Source organism: Heteronotia binoei, chromosome 13 (assembly GCF_032191835.1).
Source record: "Heteronotia binoei isolate CCM8104 ecotype False Entrance Well chromosome 13, APGP_CSIRO_Hbin_v1, whole genome shotgun sequence".
Taxonomy (NCBI): Eukaryota; Metazoa; Chordata; class Lepidosauria; order Squamata; family Gekkonidae; genus Heteronotia; species Heteronotia binoei.
The window spans coordinates 46430110-46450763 of NC_083235.1; the positions used below are offsets into that span (position 1 = coordinate 46430110).

General features: G+C 44.6%; 1 protein-coding gene across 2 annotated transcripts in view; it reads left to right on the forward strand.

Moving 5' to 3' along the window:
- Positions 1-9566: 9566 nt before the first annotated feature.
- The window catches only part of RNF41 (ring finger protein 41), a 54184-nt gene continuing 43096 nt past the window's right edge, over positions 9567-20654 (forward strand). Inside the window, exons 1-2 of one of the 2 annotated variants that reach the window (XM_060252760.1) lie at positions 9567-9879; positions 14227-14378. The gene's annotated coding sequence lies outside the window, so the exon portion shown is untranslated. Of the gene's footprint in view, positions 9880-14203; positions 14379-20654 lie in introns of both variants that reach the window. The other variant, XM_060252761.1, reaches the window with a different exon arrangement.

Consider the following 20654-nt stretch of genomic DNA (forward strand, 5'->3'; position numbering starts at 1 on the left):
TTCATGCAGCCATTTCTTTCAAGGCACAAAACACCAACGAGATTACTGAAATCCCACATCCCCCTTACCAACAACTCGGAAGCTATTAATCACTTACGTGATAAAAGATAACCCCCTCCCACCACCACTTTTCCAGCGAGGAGACCTGGCAGAACGTTGGTGGGTTGCTGACATTCCAGGAAGTGTCCTGCTGCGTTCAGAGCAGCCAATCGCGGCACAACGCTATCCTTCAACATGCAGGAATGTTCCAATCTTTCCGCCAATTGCAAGTGGATAGAGTATTAAAGTGACAGTAACACCTAGTGACTCACGTTAAATTTGCCCCCAGAGGATCCTGTGATCTGACACTCTGCTCCTAAGAATTTCCATCGATTTTGCAATATGCATTGTGTTCCGAGGATCTGGACGAAGTTTATATCAATACTCACACATAAATCATGTCTTAACAGCCATTCAAAGGATTAATTTGGTAGCATCTGCAGTATTTGTACAGTTAAATCACACTTCACCTCTTGCCATAAAGTTTGCAAAAGTCTATCATCGTGAGAGGTCTGTCTCAGGGATCTGACCTATGGCTCCACAGACAAATGTGTCTTAGTACATAACCAAATGTTTACGTTAATGTAAACTGGAGAGGTAGGCACCTAGGCCAAGGGAATGGCAGGAAAAGATGTTATAGGACTAAAGAGCTTTTTAGAGATAGTTTACAGAAAGGGAAACGACAGAGCTGAATAGCTGCTAGTAATCCAAGTGTGAACCTCATGCAGATTTATGCCAGCACTCTAAAACAATTAAACAGGGTTCCTGTGTATATTTATTAGTCATTGTAAGATCTCTGTGTGCCCCTTGCTAACAACCAGTGATCAGGCTACGAAAACTCTGTGGGTGATATGTCAATCAATGTCAATTATAAGTAATGTTAAGCTTTTTATTTTCAACTATTTATTTATTTACTGTATTTATATCCTGCCTTTCTCCTCAATGGGGGCTCAAAGCAGCTTACATCCTTCTCCTTTCCTCCAGTTGCTCCTCATAGCAACCCTGTGGGGTAGGTGAGGCTGAGAGTATGTGACTGGCCCAAGGTCACCCAGAGAGCTTCCATGGGCAGAGTGTGGGGATTCAAATATGGGTGGCCCTGATCCTAGTCTTTAACTGGCTTTCTTTATATATATATATTATAAAGCCTTCTATTTTCTGTTATGAAAACTGCTCTTTGTTGATTTCTTACTCTGAATGTTGTCATCATTTGGTTTTTTAATCGATAGACCCCTGATCTATATCTATTACATGTGTCTTGAAGGAACTCAGGAGAGCATTGATGGTTCTCTGATTTCTTTTTTATTCTCACAACAATCTGTGTGTTAGATTGGACATACAGACATATGAAGCTGCCTTATACTGAATCAAACCCTCGGTCCTGTTGGAGCAAGAATCTACATAAACCCAGTCTGACAGCTACAGTATGACAGCTGGTGATCTAGCTGCCAGGCTAGGTCACAGTGACCTGATCAGCAGACCGGCTTGAGCCGGCAGAAGCCAAGTGATGCAATCTGCTGAGTCAGCATGGCCAGGATTGGCTGCTTGGACTATATATGATCTGTGTGTGCATCACACAGGTCTCTCCCTGTGAGATGGTGGTTAGGCGAAGCACTTTGTCCGTGGAGGTGATATTGTATAGACTGCACAAGAGAGCACTTGTCGTGTATATATGTTAATACACCTTTTGGCACTAGTTGCACGTGTCGGCCTGATTTTCTTTCCTGAAGCCCTGTGTCGGGCAAGTCATCTCCCTCACTCTGCTACTCCCGCTCCGACAGGGTTATGGGCCCAGGGCGGTTCCGCTGTGCGGAGGAGAGAGTTGAGAGTTGAGCTGACTGTGAGTTTGGAAAGAGCCGGAGGCGAGGAACGCCGGTGAAGGACACAGAAGCACCACCGTTCTCTGTTTGAGAGCCAGAGGGATGTCGGCAGCCAGCCGTGAGGAGGAGTCGGTACGATGGCTCAGCAACAGCTTGGAGTAGCCGTTGAGAAGCTCACCTCAGCCAACTACGCGGTGTGGAGCCTGAGAATGCAACACTACCTCAAGCGTGAAGGGCAATGGCTGTTCGTGAGTAACCCCCCTGCTGACTTATCTCCTGCCGAGACTGTGTTATCGGATAAGGCACTGGCCAACATAGTGCTATCTATAGGAGATGACCAGCTGGTTTATGTGCGAGGGCAGGACACTCCCAAGGCTGCCTGGGACGCGTTGAGTGCGGTGCATGTTAGCACCACTGCTGGTTCCCTCATGGCCTTGACAAGGAGGATGTTCCGCACCGTTATGCCGGCTGGAGGGTGTGTGAAAGATCACATCAAACGGCTAACGGACTGTTTCGTTGAGCTGGAGGCAAGAGGCAAGACTGTAGCTCCAGACGACAGAGTGTACATTTTGCTGTCGTCGTTGCCACCTGAGTACACTCCCCTGATAACTTCTCTGGAGACGGTGGACGTAGCGACCCTGACCATGGAATACGTCTGTGCCCACCTGCTTGACTTCCAAGAGAGAATTGCGGCCGTGAGCTGTCCGGGGGTGTCGGCCGGGCAGCGTGCTGTTATCGGTGTGTCCGGGAAGACAGCCAAGAATGAGCCAGCTTTTGCTGCTGGCAGGCGTCCGAAGGTGGAGGAAGTGGAGCCGACTGCGTTTGCAGTCCGTCGCTGCTATGGATGCGGGTCGTCGCAGCACCTGCTCCGAGCTTGCCCTGAGAGGGAGAAGAGGCGGGGGCGTGTGCGGCGAGAGCGGAGGACCGCCAGCCCGTGTGAGGAAGCAACCCGGCTGGTCACGTCTGCAGTAGAGAGCACAGGGTCTGCTTGGATTTTAGACTCCGGGGCAACGAGCCATCTCTGCTGCGAGAAGGAGTTGTTGAAAAACATTGACAGTCCTGAGCATAAGTATGTGAGATTGGCTGATGGGACCACTGCCAATTCTGTTTGCTCAGGCAATGTGGAATTTCCTGCACTGAAATGTATGTTGCAAAATGTGTTGTATGTACCCTCACTGCAGTCTAACCTGTTGAGTGTTAGCACACTGTTTGACCAGGGATACCAGGTGAGATTTGAGAAAACCTGCTGCAAAATCCTGGGAGGTGGGGGAAAGTTGCTTGTGACAGGAAAGAGGGAAGGTAAACTGTATGTGGTCCAGAGTGATTGTGCCCAGGTGGCTCAGGTGTCGAATGAGCCTGTGCACAATAATTGTATACATTTGCTCCATAGGAGACTTGGGCACTGCGGATTTAGGGCGTTAAAGAAAACCCTGGAGCTTGTGCCTAGTTTGAAAGTAAATCCTTGCAAATGTTACTTGGATTGCCAGGTCTGCAAGAAGACCAAAAGCAAGGCGTGTGCTGTTGCTAAAGAAAGCTCAAGGGAAAGCACACGAGCCCTGGAACTAGTCCATTTAGACGTTATTGGCCCATTGCCAAAGAGTCTGTCGGGGAGGAGATACTGCTTGGTGGCCACCGACGACCACACGAGGTACGCGTGGGTTTTCACCATGGTGCATAAGTCTGAGGTGTATAAGACATTCACCAAGTGGGTCAAAGCAGTGGAGAGACAATTAGGGGTTAATCTCCTAGCTGTACAAACCGACAGAGGGGGGGAATTCTTATCTAACCAGATGAAACGTTGGCTGGAGAACAAGGGCATTGCCCACCGTCTGACGAACCCAGCAACGCCCCAAGAACATGGGCTATCCGAGCGAACAGGCGCCGTGTTACAAACATTAATGCACAGCATGCTCGAGGATGCAAAGCTGCCAATTCGTTATTGGGCGGAAGCGATGCATTGCTCGGCATACGTACATAATAGGGTTTGGTGTAAGCCTGTAAATGATTTGCCTTATAAGCGGCTATATAACCACTGCCCAGATTTGAGCTTTCTGAGGGTATTTGGAACCCAAGCCTGGGTGAATATTCCTCTGAAACATAGAAGGAAAGGAGGTGACCGGGCAGTGAGCCTAACCTTTCTGGGCTACCAGCCAGAAACCAAATCATATCGCTTTTGTGATAAGCGGGCGAAGCTAACCTTTAGTAGGTCCGCTGGATTTAGTGAGTCCAGCTGGGCAAGATTGCACTCTACGGAAAGAGACCTGGGAATGCTGCCAAGTACTGATAAGAATGTTGGAGCGCAGCCCAGAAGCCCAGCCCAGGAGGTGGCACCCAGTGGGGCTGGAGAAGGTGAGCCGAATCCTGGCACAGGGCCACGGGTGTCGGCTAGAGCCACAAAAGGCATCCCTCCTGCTAGATACGGGTTCCCAAGTGCAAACCAAGTCAGCACCCCTGAACCGGAAACATACGAGGAGGTGCTGAAGCTAGATAGTAAAGAAAGGCTAGCATGGTTTGCCGCAATGCAGAAGGAATATGATTCCTTGCTGAAAAACAGAGTGTTTACTGAGGTGCTAAGGCCGGGCAACCGGAACATTATCTCCTGTAGGTGGACCTACCGGTTAAAGAAAGACGCAAACGGAGCCGTGCAACGAAAGGCCAGGTTAGTGGCCAGAGGGTTCAGCCAAAGGAAGGGATTGGATTATCAGCAAGTGTTTGCCCCCACTTTAAAAGCTGAAACCCTCAGGGCAGCATTGTGTAAGGCTGGAAGTACGGGGCAACAAGCCCATCACTTTGACTTCGAGACAGCCTATTTGAACTCCCCCTTAGACCAGGAGCTGTTTATGGAACAAATCCCCGGTTTTGATGGTGGGAGTGGTGTGTTAAAACTGAACAAAGCCTTGTATGGTTTGAAACAAGCCGGACACGCATGGTACAAGTGTTTGAAGTCAGCATTAATGAAAGTAGGATTCAACCAGCATCTGGCAGACCCTTGCATGTTTAGCAGGGTGGTGGGAGAGTCCAGAATGATAGTCCTCATCTTTGTGGACGATCTGATTGTCTTAGTGGACTCCAACCAACAATTAGCATGGTTTCAAGAAACAGCCAGTAAGCTGTTCACTATCAAGCACCTGGGGCCAGTGAGCTACTACTTAGGGGTGGAAATAGCGAGGAGGGCCGATGGTTGTTTTGAACTGTCCCAGAGCAACAAAGTGAGAGCGCTGCTAGCTCAGTATGGTATGAACGAAGCTAGCAGTGTGCAAACACCCATGACCACAGGTTATAGCAAGGAACCTGAAGGTGAGATATTCAAGAATGTACCATTATACCAGTCCCTGATCGGGTCCTTATTGCACCTAGCGTGCTGGACCAGGCCAGATATCAGCTATGCGGTACATATATTGTGCCAGAAAAATGCTGAACCCCACCACAAAGATTGGGTGGCGGCTAAAAGAGTACTACGTTACCTCAGCGGCACAATAGAACGTAAGCTATCCCTCAGAGTAGGAGAAAAACCTGAACTACGCGCCTATGCTGACGCAAGCTGGGGGGACCGGCCCAAGGCAAAATCAACCACAGGAATTGGAATATTTCTGGGAGATGCCCTAGTAGTATGGAAAGCCACCAAGCAGACCCTGGTGGCATGTAGCACGTGTGAGGCAGAGTACGGTGCCATAAACGAATGTGTACTTAACCTAGAGTGGGCAGTACAACTGATGAGGGACTTTAGCATACCTGTAAATTTGCCAGTTTCAGTATATACTGACAACTCAGCAGCCAAAGAACTGACGGAGAACCAAGCTGCTCGAGGGAAAAGCAAGCATATACTTATCAGGTACCAAAATGTGAAGGAAGCAGCGGCTAAAAACCTCATAAAAATAATAAAGTGTACATCGGATGAGAATGCCGCTGATATATTCACGAAATGTTTAACTGCAAGTGAACATGAAAACTGTGTAAAGTGTTTGGGTATACTGGGTTTAAATAGATTAGGAGGTGTGTTGGAGCAAGAATCTACATAAACCCAGTCTGACAGCTACAGTATGACAGCTGGTGATCTAGCTGCCAGGCTAGGTCACAGTGACCTGATCAGCAGACCGGCTTGAGCCGGCAGAAGCCAAGTGATGCAATCTGCTGAGTCAGCATGGCCAGGATTGGCTGCTTGGACTATATATGATCTGTGTGTGCATCACACAGGTCTCTCCCTGTGAGATGGTGGTTAGGCGAAGCACTTTGTCCGTGGAGGTGATATTGTATAGACTGCACAAGAGAGCACTTGTCGTGTATATATGTTAATACACCTTTTGGCACTAGTTGCACGTGTCGGCCTGATTTTCTTTCCTGAAGCCCTGTGTCGGGCAAGTCATCTCCCTCACTCTGCTACTCCCGCTCCGACAGGTCCATCAAAGTCAATATTGTCTACTCAGACAGGTAGTGGATCTCCAGGGTCTCAAGCTGAGGTTTTTCACGCCTACTTGCCTGGACTTTTTAGTTGGAATGCCAGGGATTGAACCTGGAACCTTCTGCTTACCAAGCAGATGCCCTACCACTGAGCCACCATCCCTCCCCAGATTAGGGTGATCCTATGCAGAATTACTCCCATCTATGCTGACTCAAATCAAGAGAATGGAGAAACTCTGCAAAGGATTGCTTTGTCTTTGTCTGTGAGCTTCATAGGTGAGTGAAGGTCTAAATTTGAGTCTCCCCGATCTTAATGCAACACAGCTACACCACATTGGCTCTCTGAATGCCTTCAGCATGATTTATTGACAAAGGACTCGATCAGATTTAGGCTTCAATACAGTAGAATAAAAAGTACAGCTCACAGTCATATAATTCCTTGTATACTATACTGTAGTATAGGAAATATTCCTCATGCAGTCTCTTGAGTTGGGTACATCATCTCTAGGTTTAGTTCTGTAGCCTTTCTTTTATGTCTTCTTCTCAGTCACTTCTTTCATTTAAGAATGTACTCACACAGTTCACCATGGTGAGAAACCACAATTGTGTGTGGCTGGATTCACTCTTCCTAACCCTCAATTCAGGGAAAATTTTAATTATAAGTAAAACTCACAGGGATCAAATCTTAAACTATCTGCTCAGAAGTCACTCCAATGTTATTCAATAGGGTTTACTCTCAGGCAAATGTCCCTTGGATTGCAGCCACAGTAAACAATGTACATTTGAAAACGGCATTAACCATTACGTATTTCATACAAAGAAAGCTTCCATGAAGGAAATAATATGAAACACATTTGAAAATCCTCATGTGAGGATCACCTGTGCCCTTGTGTACACACAGAAATGTATACATGTTATTTTCACACTATTTTCTGGTATTAATTTTCTGACATTAATTTTCACACTATTTCTGGTAACAGAATCTCTTCCACAATAACATAGATTTGATCAGGGCTTTTTTTGTAGAAAAAGCTCAGCATGAACTCATTTGCATATTAGGCCACACCCTTGGTGTCACCATCATTTCACACAGGGCTTTTTTTGCAGAAAAAGCCAAGGAGGAACTTATTTGCATATTAGGCCACACCTCCTGACACTAAGTCAGCCAGAACTGCAGTCCTGTGCTAGATCTGATGTTTTGAGAAATGCAGTCTCAACCCTGGCCTGTGAGGCCAGTGGATTGGCAGAGGAGTCTCCTGAGTCTCTCCAGTCCCTGGGAGACAAAACTTATTTTATATTTGGTACTAGTGATACAAGTACTATAAATGTGGGAGACATCCTCATATGGCCAGAGCTCTCAATTGGAGGCCAATCAGGTCTGCAATTCAGCCAGGAAAACCAGATTAGAGCCCGCAGAAATTTTACAGAACCCTACTGGCCCATGGTGTTACCTGATCCATCCTGATCTAGTAGCTGCAATATCAACAGATGACCATCTACAGAGGTGGTACTGCAGCACAGCAGAGAGAAGGAGAACAGTTCCTTTGTCCAATGAAATGGTATAGCTGCTTTAATCAAAATTGCCAATTTGATTCCTGGAAGGCTGGGCTCTACATATTGGTTTAAATGGATGCTGTATTTTGGACTCAAATGATCCCCATATGAAATTAATTGCAATCAGGGCTGAATTAACCACGATCCCTAATAAAATACATAGCAAAACTCCAGATAGGGAGGACTGCGCTATTGCATAATTTTCAGGGCATTTTCCAGTTTCCAGTGCCTTTTAAACTGCCCAAAGCTTAGACATCAGTGGCTGTTTGCCCATCATAAGGTACAAAAGAAGCACTTATATTCTCAGCATCTAGACAATTTGATAGATTAGTAATCTGGGAAATATACAACGTGGTTTATGGCACTGCATGAAATAATTAGGTAGATTGTAAAATGCATTTAGTATTCTTTTCCTTCACGTAGATTGAATTTTTAAAGAGTAAGTTAATTTTAAAGGGTCATACAAATAAGATAAAGGTCATGTATTTTGGTCCATACAGGAGAGTCCATGGGGCTTGCTTAGAAACTTGAAACAGAGATTATATAGCATCTGGAAAAACCAGTTTCTATTGTGGCATATGGAACATTGGAAAGCTTGAATTATTTAGGCCACAAGGATTGCAGCTGTCAGGTCAAAGGTTCCGTTCTGTTTTCTGTCATTATATGTGCTGCTCTTTGTGCATAAATTGTGGCAAAGGAGAAAGCATAATATGGTCAGAAACATGCGGATATAATATTAGTTCAATATTGGCCTCAGCCCTGACAGGAGGCCACTTGTTACCTTTGACAAAAAGAAGCACAAAGTCCCACATTCTGGTCTGCTGTACATGCTCCAACATGTGTTGCTTTAATGAATGCTCCAACATTTGCTGAGACTGGAGAGCGAGCCATATTACAGAACAAAAAGTGCATGTCAAGCACAGCTAACATGCAATTTGTAACAAAATAGTATTTAATACAACAAAAGCATCACAAGCACATTACCTTATACTTGCACAGAAACTGTATATACCTACAGAAGAGGGGGGCGTGTGGAGGTAAAGGCCTATTTCAAAAAGTTTTCAGCTTTCTCTTCCATTTCTGTTGTCAACTAATATGTCAAACATTTTTTCTGAATGCAGCAAGAGAGTCAGACTCAAATAATGTCGGAGGTATCAGAGCATTCACATCAGAAGGCTTGTTGCCTTGTCAAAAAATGGTCAAGTTTCATCATACACCTCTGAGAATAGCTCATTGCTTAATTTGTGCCAGAGCTCAGACCCAATACCAGTTTTCAATAGCAGAGTTCAATCCTGGCACATAAGAACAGATGGAAGCATTCCTTAGCAGGTGCAGAATGTATCTCCCTCATCTGATTTGGGGGAAAGGACTTCCAGATAAGAGGGAACTGCTTCCAGACCGTCATGATCTCTTGACGTCCCCTTTTCAAGAAACTAAGCAATAACCATTGTTTTCATGACACATTATGTATCCATTATTTGTACAGTCAGGGTGATAAACACAGGGAGCTTCAGAGTCCAAGACACAGAGCCAGAACACAGCACGAACTTCCTAAGGATTTTCACTCAGAATCAAGCCCCATTGGGCTCAAGGGACTGTAACCGCGCAGATTTACAGCTGCAACTCCAAGCGTCTAAGGATGCAATCCTATGCCTATTTGCACGAGAGTAAATGCTAGGGAACTTAATAGGACTTACTTCTGAGGAAAACGAGATCGGGCAATTAAATAAACGTCAGTCCAACAGCGCCCTAAACTGAGCGTTCCTCCCTTTCATCAACAAGCCCCGCCTTATCCCTCAGCACACCCACCACTAAGGGCCAGCCCTGCTCAGGCGCAGACCTTCCGGCACTCCGGGGTCTCCTTTGTCTGTCAGAGGAGGGAGCGAAGCCCGAGGAAGATTGGCCAGGCGGCTAGAGCGGCTCTTTCCGCAGGTTTCCTTGTGAGCCTGCCCTGTGCTGGCGGATTCTCGCATCCGGGTTGAAGCTGGCGCGTTTCCTGTGGCGGCGGTCGGGAATAATAAGGACAGGGGTTTCCAGAAAGTGGCCTCGTTGGCGTCGGGCCTAGAAGGAGGTATGTGATGACCGGAGAGGGGGGATGAGAAAGCTGGGCTCAGGGTCGGTTTTCCAGGGGGTGACGCTCGCTGAAGGGTGATGGCGGTGCTTGCTGGAAGGAGCCTGGCGGAGGGGGGGACGTGGGGCTGGGCTGGGGCAAGGGGGGGATGAAGGGGCGTTAGGCTGAAGGGTCATCCCGCAGGCCGGGGAGCTGATGTGAGAGAAGACCGAAGTGGCGGCAACCGCCGCTCCAAGGAGTGTCGGTTGTTTACTTCTGTGGCACCGTTAAGGCTGCATAGCGAGGGACGCTTTCAGCGACCGAAAGGGGGACTCTGCCCCGAGGGTCTCGCTGTCTGAAATGCGATGGAAGGTATAGGCCAGAAGGGGGAAAGGGTTCAGATGCGCCTATTTGTTCTAGAGCGCTTGGGTTACGGGAGCGAGCGACGGCTAGGGAAGGAAAGAGCCGGTTTGGGAGTTTGACTGGTAAGTTTAAAAGGACCCGAGGGTGAGTGAATAATCGTCTGGTTGTCTGGTGGCTGGTCCTTTGCGGGGGGCGGAGAGTAAAAATACTGCTTTTTACATGGAGGGCTCTCCCCCCCCATCCCTTGTCATTTACAGCTCTGCCTGTTTTCCAGGAGCTTGCTTCGGCCAGAGTAGAGCCACGGTGCGGGAGTGGGCGCTGTGTTCTAGTCGGTGGCCTTGAAGGGTGCTCGTGAAGCTAAAATGGGAGCGGGTGGTGGGTGAGGGGAAAGAGCACATGTCCACCACCCTGACCTCCTTGATGGAGGACCTGTTATTATTTTTGTTTGGCTGCCAGTTGTGTGCGTGGCGCTTGAGCCGCAAAAGACACCTCCCTGAAGCTGAGCATCTAAAAATAGGTGCTGAAAGGCAGAGGCTGAGTGGTGGGGTTTCTGATAAAGGAGTCTGGGGAAGGAGGACAGGAAAAAGCTGGGGGGGGGGCAGGATGGGACTTTGAAAAATTGTTAGGGAATTGGGCAGAAACTATTGTTTTTTTTCTGTCCTTCCTGCAACCAGCTTAGGTGGATCACTACTTGGCTCTCCCTCTTCTATTTTGCCATCTTTGTGAGGCAGGTTAAGGTACTTGCCAAAGCTCACTCACAGCACAGTCCTGTGCAGAGTTACTCTAGTCTAAACCCTGTGGTCTTAGGCTGGAGTAACTTCATAGGATTGGGCTGACAAGGATCTGAACTTTGGTCTCCCAGATCCAAGGCTGGTGTTAACCACCACACCACACTTGATCTCTTGGCAGAGAGTGGTGTGCGTGGAAGAAAGGTTAGGAAGTTTCTGTGAGCTATGGGACTGGATCCCATAGAGAACTATTTAGAAGGAAAAAAGGGTTACTTTATTATTTATTTATTATATTTGGTTCAATTTATTGGCTGCCCTTCCCTAAAAAAGGGCTCAGGGCAGTTTACAACAGATAAGTAGACAATAAATAACAGAAAGTTAAAACCATGTTAAATTCAGCATTAACAGGAAACAATATAGCATCAGATGAGTGATGGGGATATAGAAAAGTAGAGCTTAAGAACAGAAGAGTCGTGCTGGAGCAGGCCAAATGTCCATCTTGTTCAGTATGTTATTTCCTACAATGGCTGCCCAGAAAGCCCAAATTGGCATGAAGGAACAGCCTTCTTTTGCTGTATATTGCTACCCCAACTGTAGCTGGTATAGGGCGCCTGAGGATCTGCCTCCACCCATATGTGTCCGTCTGCTGTCTGGGGAGGCTCTGTTGGGGGGAACCCATGTTGCCGGAGGAACATGTTCTCAGTTGCCATTTTATATCTATGAAACTGCCAACCTCAAGCGTTGTACCCCTCTTTCAGGGCTTCTGAAGATGATCTTTTAGGCAGGGTCTTTTAAAACTAATTCCTATCCTGGTTTTAAATTGTGGCTTTATTGGTATGATAGTTTTTAATTTCTTGCGTTTATGATTTTACAGTTTTAATTATAATCTGTATAATCTGAAGTTGTTTGGGCAGTTCTTGAACTGGAAAGGCAATGTATAATCAGCCTAAAAGATAAAACAGATAAAGTACTCTAGGTGCTCTAAATCTGCATCTGTTCAGTGATTAGCTTATATGGGAGGTATGGGAATTTGGGCTGAGAAAAACACTCTGAGGCATAACACTGGAGACTTCAAGAATGACAGAAGACTAGCAAACGGAGATGCCACCTTGGAAGAACCAGTTAAAGCAGTAGAGCAAAATGTAATAGGGTAGTTGTGCGGTTATTGGCAGGTAGAAGGCACCATGCTGTGGAGGTTGTCTGAGGAGCAGTGTGTGAAACTGATGGAAATGAACTTCAAGTTGCTGCTGGGTTGGGGTATGTGCATGTTGTAGGTCCCTTACTGTGCTCTTCTAGAGAAAGCCTAAGAGAAGTGGGTCAGCAAAAGTCAAGAGGTACTGACCTGAGCTCAGCTTGGCAGAACGGGAGCTTTTTGTGAAAGTTTTTAATGGTATATCCTTGTTTTGTGGCTAGAAGATGAATCTCCTATAGTAATCCAGGACAGAATTCTTCTAATGCTTAATGGAAGTGTGCTGAAGAGTAGTGAGAACCACAGGGAGCTCTGTTTGCTTGTGGCAGTGAAGCAGGTTTTTGTTGCCTGAACTTGGTGTTGCAGGTTACAAGCTGAGGAATAAACAAGATGGTTTGGGGGCCCATTCTTTTAGCTTATCTAAGTACTGTGGAGGGGAAGCTCTAATTTTCAAAGAGTTGTGATTCATCTTTAAATGAGCACTTCTTAATCTGGAGGGTATATTCAACATGCAGAATGATAGCAATAGGTGGACTTGTTCTGTGCTGGCTGCTCTTCACTTCCATGGCTTAAAGATACAAAGCATGAATTGAGTCTTGCAGTGCATTAATGTATAATTTATAAGAACATAAGAGAAGCCATGTTGGATCAGGCCAACGGCCCATCCAGTCCAACACTCCGTGTCACACAGTGGCAAAAATTTTATATACACACACACACTGTGTGTGGCTAATAGCCATTGATGGACCTCTGCTCCATATTTTTATCTAAACCCCTCTTGAAGGTGGCTATACTTGTGGCCGCCACCACCTCCTGTGGCAGTGAATTCCACATGTTAATCACCCTTTGGGTGAAGAAGTACTTCCTTTTATCCGTTTTAACCTGTCTGCCCAGCAATTTCATCGAAATTATGTGTGCATGAGGTACAGATTCTTTGCATCCCAGGACATATTTGGAATTATAATTCCTTGACAGTATGATCTTACTTGTAACTTTCAAGATTAGAACAGATGTAGGAGTTGTGTTGATCTAGAGCTATTTTCATTAAGTATAAACTGTGAATTTTATCTGAAGACATTCTGTAACATCATACAATTTTGAACCTGTGTTCTTATTACATAACAGTAGCTTGTGAATCATACACAGGAGGGGTTTAATAATTGTTAAGAAAAAGTGAGAATGGAAGCGTCAGAGATGCCTAATGTAGAACACTTTAGTGCAGGATTTGTTGCTTCACTTTGCACTCAAGAGTAGAAGATCTATCAGTGGAACAGGCTACCTTGGGTGGTGGTGGGCTCTCCTTTGGAGATTTTTAAACAGAGGCTAGATGGCCATCTGACAGCAGTGCAGATTCTGTAAACTTAGGCAGATCATGGGAAAAGGGCAGGAAGGGTTGTATCAGTGCTTAGTACTTGTGGCCCTTTCTTGCATGTCCAGAAAACTGCTGATCACCACTTTAGGATCAGACAGTGATTTTTCTCTAGGTCATTTTGGCCAGGGATTCTGGAGGGGGTTTTTTGCCACCGTCTGGACATGGAGCAGGGGTCACTGGGTATGTGTGGGGGAAAGTATTTGTGAATTTCCTGCATTGTGCAAGGGGTTGGACTAGGTCCTTCCAACTCTGATTCTATAAATCTTAGACTAGCCTCAGGATGTACCCTCCTGTCATGTTCTTGCTCCAGGTTGTTAGGCAATGGAACTAGGTGTTATGTGGGGTTGTAGAGATACTGCTGTTGAAGCATCAGTGTTAAAATGTTAAACAATTCATTGTGATGTTCTGTTTGCCCTGCCCAAGGGTACGAAAATGGACTAGATTTTTAATAAGGTCTCTTGTTGCCTTATAATTGTCTGTTTGAAGTAAATTCCAAGTGTAAAACATCTGAAGGTATCAATTTTGGGACAGCAAGGGTATGTCACCATAGCTGTTGAAGAGCAGTTAATGAAATATTCCTTGGGTGTGTAAAAAGCTATGTGGTTTTTTCCCTTGTAGTTGCTTAAAATAACATATAGACCAGCAACATGTCTTGCCATGTTGTTGTTAATCAGCACTTTTCATTTCACATAGAGACTGGTATTGTCTGTGTTTAGATATTCCTGTGACAACAGATCCTGCAGAGAAAAATGATGACTTAAAATGAGGAGGGGGAAGAAGATGGGCCACTGTGAGAGACAGCTTCAGAAGAGCAACCCATATTCAACTGTGTTTTGTTGCTGTTCAGGAAGGAATTTTACTACAGAAGGTAAAACAACATTATTTTTAGAGCTAAAATTTCTGTTTTCCTAAAAGCACTCTCATTTCTCAATCAAAATCCAGATACAGCTGCTCATTTCCACCTTGTGGGTGGGTTCAGTTTGTGACATATCTTGTTTGTGTGTTTTGTGTGTGTGTTTTTGTTTTTGTAGGAGCAACAAATTGTGACGTTTTAAGCAGTATTGTATGGGATATGGATTACAGTCTTATGTATACTTTACTTTTATTTAGATATTCATATATTTTGGCATGAAAGGGATTCTGCTCACAAATTGAGTTCAATCCCAGTAGAAGCTGGGTTTAGGTAGCTGGCTCAGGGTTGACTCAGCCTTTCATCCTTCCAAGGTTGGTAAAATGAGTATCCAGCTTGTGTAGATGACTGGGGAAGGCAATGGCAAACCACCCCGTAAAAAGTCTGCCAAGAAAATGGCATGATGTGGCATCACCCCATGGGTCAGTAACAACTTGGTGCTTGCACAGGGAACTACCTTTAATTTTTAAAAAACCACTTGGAAACCAGTTATTTATTCACTTGCAGTCCTAATTATGCATACTGGCTTCAGTAGTTATGCGTTGCGAGGTTGGAGTGGTATAGTAGTGTGTGAAGAAGTTCATAGATACAGAACTGGTGTCACTTTTGTGGGGCTACATTATTTCAAATTTAGCTGTTAGAAGTGAACAGAGATTTTCTTTATAAAAATGCTTAGTTTCTGAACTAGAATATGTAATGAGTTTGTGCAAATTGTTAGACAATTATTAGAAAATTAGACAATAACTAACAGTTCAATTCAAAGCACAGTACAACACCAACACAGCTACCCACCTAGTACAATAGTTACAACCTTCTAAGCACATTGATTTAGGGTATATCTGCTTAGGATGGCACTACAGGATTCTTAGCTAGAAGCAGTGTCACTTCCAAGGGGGCGGAAACCCTTTTTTCCAGTGGAGTGGTCTGTCTCTGACTGTAGTACTGTTTCCTAAGTGATTGCTCAGAATCTAATCATGTTCAGTAGCAGCTCTGCTAACAGAGTGGTGGTTTTGGATGTCTGAAATAGCATTGTTCAAAAAATCTACAGAACAGTCAAAGAAGACAACAGAACCCATATGATATAATGGATTATGTGTTGGGCAAGGACTTGAACAGAAAAACTGTCATGCTGGGTCAGATGAATGTGCCGCCTAGTCCAACAACCAGTTTCACAAAGTGACCTGCCTGGGAACCACAGTGTGGATGTGTCAGAAAAAAACTTATACAAACACTGTGTAATGATGCATTATAGTAGGTTTTGCCCACTTCAGTTTCTGATGTTTTTTTTCGTAAATAGAATTATTCTTTGAGCATTGGTTCCAGTGAAAATATATTATTTTTCTGCTACCATGAAGAAGACCAGAACTGAAACATGCAGGTAAACCTAGGCTCCATGTACTTGCTTCAGCTTTCACTCACAAGTACAGACTGCCTTTGCTGCTGCACTTGCAATCTTCCAGTGGCTTGGATGCACTTGGAACTGTATATTTACAAAGACTCTTGGATTGTAGAAAACATTGTAGTACCACATGTGTATTAAATGATTATAAAACGTTATTGAATAAGTTGGTAGTATCAAATGTATACGTAGGGTTTGTTTCACAGTGTTTGTGTAATTTTTTTCTGCGATTCTCCTATAAAACAAGCCATGGAGGCCAAAACCTCCAGCACTGGTACTTTCTGCCACCTTTGAAAACGCAGATACATTCATCATGGATACCATTAATTCAGCTGTCTAATCAATCCTCAAAGCTAACTAAACTAGTCCTTATCACTATACCTTGTGGCTGTCAATTCCACAAGTTAATTAACCCCTTGAGAGAAGAGAGACCTGGAAGACTTGGATTCAGATCCCCAATTGGCCAAGAGACTTACTAGGTGACTGTAGGCTGGTGCCTCTGACCCTAAATTACTTTACAGGACGATTGTGAGGATAAAATGGAGGAAGGGAGAATCACATGAGCAGTACTAAACATTGCAGGAATGGCAGGGTAGAAAGGAGAAGTAAGGAGATTTTGAGTCCACACATGAAATCCAGATTTCCTTACATGTAACATAGCTGGCATGTTCAAAAATGTTTTAACTTGGATATTCAAGAAATAAAATACAATTTTAAGAGGGAAACGTAAATGATAATGGATGGTGTTTTAAAAGGTGGAAAAGTTTTAGAACAAATTATCAAACAGTTGGTCCTGGAACATTTAGAAAGAATGGATGTGAGTACTAAGAGCCAGCATGGGTTTCTCAAGAACAAGTCATGTCAGACTAACCTGATCTCTTTTTTTGAGAAAGTGACTACCTTGCTGGATCAGGGGAATGCTGTAGACATAGTTTATCGTGATTTCAGTAAGGCTTTTGATAAGGTTCAACATACTGTCCTTGTTGACAAGTTGGTAAAATGTGGTTTGGATCCTGTTAGCGTTTGACAGATCGCACCCAAAGAGTGCTTGTGAATTGTTCCTCATCCTCTTGGAGAGGAGTGACAAGTGGAGTGCCTCATGGATCTGTCCTGAGACCTGTTTTGTTCAACATCTTTATAAATGATGAAGGAATAGAGGAATGCTTATTAAATTTGCCAATAAGACTAAATTGGGAGAGGTTGGAAATACAATAGAAGACAGAAACAGGATACAGGATGACCTTGACAGACTGGAAAACTGGGCTAAAACCAATAAAATGAATTTTAACAGGGATAAATGTAAAGTTCTACGTTTAGGTAGGAAAAATCCAATGCATGGTTATAGGATGGTGGAGACTTGTCTTAGCAGTAGTACGTGCGAAAAGGATCTAGGGGTCTTAGTGGATAATACGCTGAACATGAGTCAACAGTGTGATGCAGTGGCTAAAAAATACAAATAAAATTTAATAATAATAATAAAAAAAAGCAAATGCAATTTTGGGTTATATACAACAGAAGTATAGTGTCCAGATCACCTGATGTGATGGTATCGCTTTACTCTGCTCCGGTAAGACCTCTCCTAGAGTATTGTGTTCAGTTTTGGGCACCATATTTTAAGAAGGATGTAGACAAGCTGGAATGGGGTAATAAAGATGGTGAAGGGTCTGGAGACTGAGTCCTATGAGGAAAGGTTGAAGAAGCTGGGGATGTTTAGCATGAAGAGAAGGTGGCTGAGAGGTGATATGATCACTATCTTCAAGTCCTTGAAGGGCTGTCAAATAGAGGATGGTGTGGAATTGTTTTCTGTGGCCCCAGAAGGTAGGACCAGAACCAATGGGTTAAAATCAAATCTAGAGTTTTTGGCTCAACATTAGGAAGAACTTCCTGACCGTTAGAGCGATTCCTCAGTGGAACAGGCTTCCTCAGGAGTGGTGGGCTCTTCTTCCTTGGAAATTTTTAAACAGAGGCTAGATGGCCATCTGACAGCAATGAAGATCCTGTGAATTTAGGGGGAGGTGTTTGTGAGTTTCCTGCATTGTGCAGGGGGTTGGACTAGATGACCTTGGAGGTCCCTTCCAATTCTATGATTCTAATGTTGGACAGGATTCTTCTTTAGAAGAGACAAGCTTGAAAAGCTGTACCATCTTTATTGATTGGTTTATTAATTGTACCCTGATTTTCTACTTGAAGGCGCCTGAAGTAGCTAATATAAGCAAAATAATAGAAGATATTGGATTTATATCCCGCCCTCCACTCCGAAGAGTCTCAGAGCGGCTCACAATCTCCTTTACCTTCCTCCCCCACAACAAACACCCTGTGAGGTGGGTGGGGCTGGAGAGGGCTCTCACAACAGCTGCCCTTTCAAGGACAACCTCTGCCAGAGCTATGGCTGACCCAAGGCCATGCCAGCAGGTGCAAGTGGAGGAGTGGGGAATCAAACCCGGTTCTCCCAGATAAGAGTCCACGCACTTAACCACTACACCAAACTGGCTCTGTAATAAACTGGCAATAATAATATAAAAACAAGCACCAAAGTCTTGAGCTGGCCTGTGTTTTAGTAGCTGTCTGATTCAAAGACTCCAAAGAGCTCACTGCTCTGGGCACACCTAAACCTAACACCTCCAACAAGAAGGGAAAAGCAAATGTTCTGTATGATGTTGCCACTAGCCAAGATGTTTTTCTCATTCTTTCCTTCTGTTGTGATCTCTCTCTTCCCCTGGCTAAGGGCTGCCAGTCCCAAGGCGGAAGCAGGAAATCTCCTGCCTCCCCATTGGCTTAGGTTTGCCAGGTTCAACTCAGGAAATATCTGAGGACTTTGGGGGTAGAGCTGAGAGACTTTCCCATTCCAAATAAATAATAAAAATACAGCAGCACAGTTCCCCTGACTACAGTCTTTATTTCCTCCTCTTCTTTTTTGCCTTCAAAGGGTTGGCTAGCAGTTGCACTTCCACCAAATGAAAATGAAGAAACACTCTCACAAAGCAGCTAAAATAAACAGTTTGCAAAGCTTTTGTGATCTCACTGGGACAATTTACTCACAGGAGATGCTGGATGTAGCAATCTGCTATATTTCAACCAACTTCTTCAGACTAACACAGGAAAACAAAAGTACTGAGCAGAGCAGACTGGGGGGTGGAGTTTTCCTCCTTCTCATAGTCAGGTTCTAGTTACCTCTTTACTATCCCTTTTACTATGCAAAGGACTTCTGAATGGAATGCAAAGCAGAGGGAATGGGCTCTTCCTTTTCCTCATTGGAAAGAGCCACATGGCTTTGCCTGCTGCTCCCCACCCCCCACAAGCTTTAGTCTTACTGAGATTTAAAAGCACACATACGCCTTCCAAAACACAAGCAGTTTGCAAGTTTTTCAACCTGCCAAGATGGAAAGGCACATCATGGCTGTGGTGGCAGGGCTTATTGCAGGAATGGCAGGGTAGAAAGGAGAAGGGGCTGGCAAGCCTACACTGGCTAGATGTCACTTCCAGGAGAAGCTCAGAAGAGACATCACTCCTCTCTAAGAATTGTTAGGAACTCTGTGATTTTATTATAGTTTCCAGCAATTCCTAAAACATCGGTTTTAGGTTGTCCCTGTAAGTGATGCCTCTGATGATACCCCTGCACATGTCCTTGTGCCTTCTCCCCTTGTCTTCCACTGGCTGTCAGGCCATGCTTGGCAACCCTATCCTGGCCAGGCCACCCCCTCCCCCCATTCTGCTAATCAGTCCTCCAGTGTTTCACATGCACTTGCATTGCAGAATTTATCCCTACCAATGAGATCATGAAACTGGCTCTTTATCCTCCTGTCAAAGGACTCTGATGCTATGTGATTTCTTGTCACATGACATGATTACAGCTGAGTAGGTTCTGTGTTGTAGCTTGGGTGCTACAAGTGGTCCTGGGTCTGGAAATGTTGAAGACCACTGCAATAGAAGAGCAAGGGAAGATGAGAAAGGTCAATTAAAATGACAGGACTCTATGTAAAACAGCACTGAAGCTCAGATTAGGGCATGCATAATGGAGGGAATAGGCTCTTCAAGCTTTCTGTCTTCAAACATTCTCTGGAATGCCTATATTGCTGTGTGCCCCCCCCCTCACACACACCTCAACCCTTATCTGGTTGTTCTATAGCAGAAGATGAAAGTAAGCTAAAAGAGGTGGTCAGGCAGTGCTTATTTCCTAAGTGTGAGTAGGGGCCCAAGCAGCGGTTTCTTTGGTTTATGGAGTCCAACAGAGACAATTTTAAACACTTCATGAGAGGCTGGCTTACTTCTCTCTTGAAATCTTCAACTTGGATGATGTTCATGAAGAAATAAGTGAACAAAGCATATGCATTCTTGAAGAGTATCTCCTTGGCACTATGTAAAGAATTTGTTAGCACTGCACAAATACTAAAACACTAAGAAAAAAGAACTTCCTAGTTTCTGGGTTGGGTGCCCAAGAGCAGAAATGCTTCGTTCATATGAAGTCCATAAAAATCTCTTCACGCTTTCATTAGGTACTATAAAATAAAATCACCCCAGTCAACTTTGTGAGGTTTTAAAAAGAGCTTCTATTTCAAGTTCTGTTTAAAATAGCACATGCCCTATTACTTTGGCATCGATGTTAATATGGCATGTGGGGGGACCTAATAATGAATGGTGTTGGTTTTCAAGAACAGACTTGTCAGTACAGGTGTGAGAAAGAGATTTTTCTGCTTGGAGATTTTTTACTTGTCCAGAAATAATGAATCTTGTTCCAGCTGTATTTGTTTCTGGGATTTACATCTTAAGAACAAAAGAAGAGCCAGGCCCGTGGCTACAGTGGGGCCCAGGAGGAAGGCCATGCCATTCAACCCCCT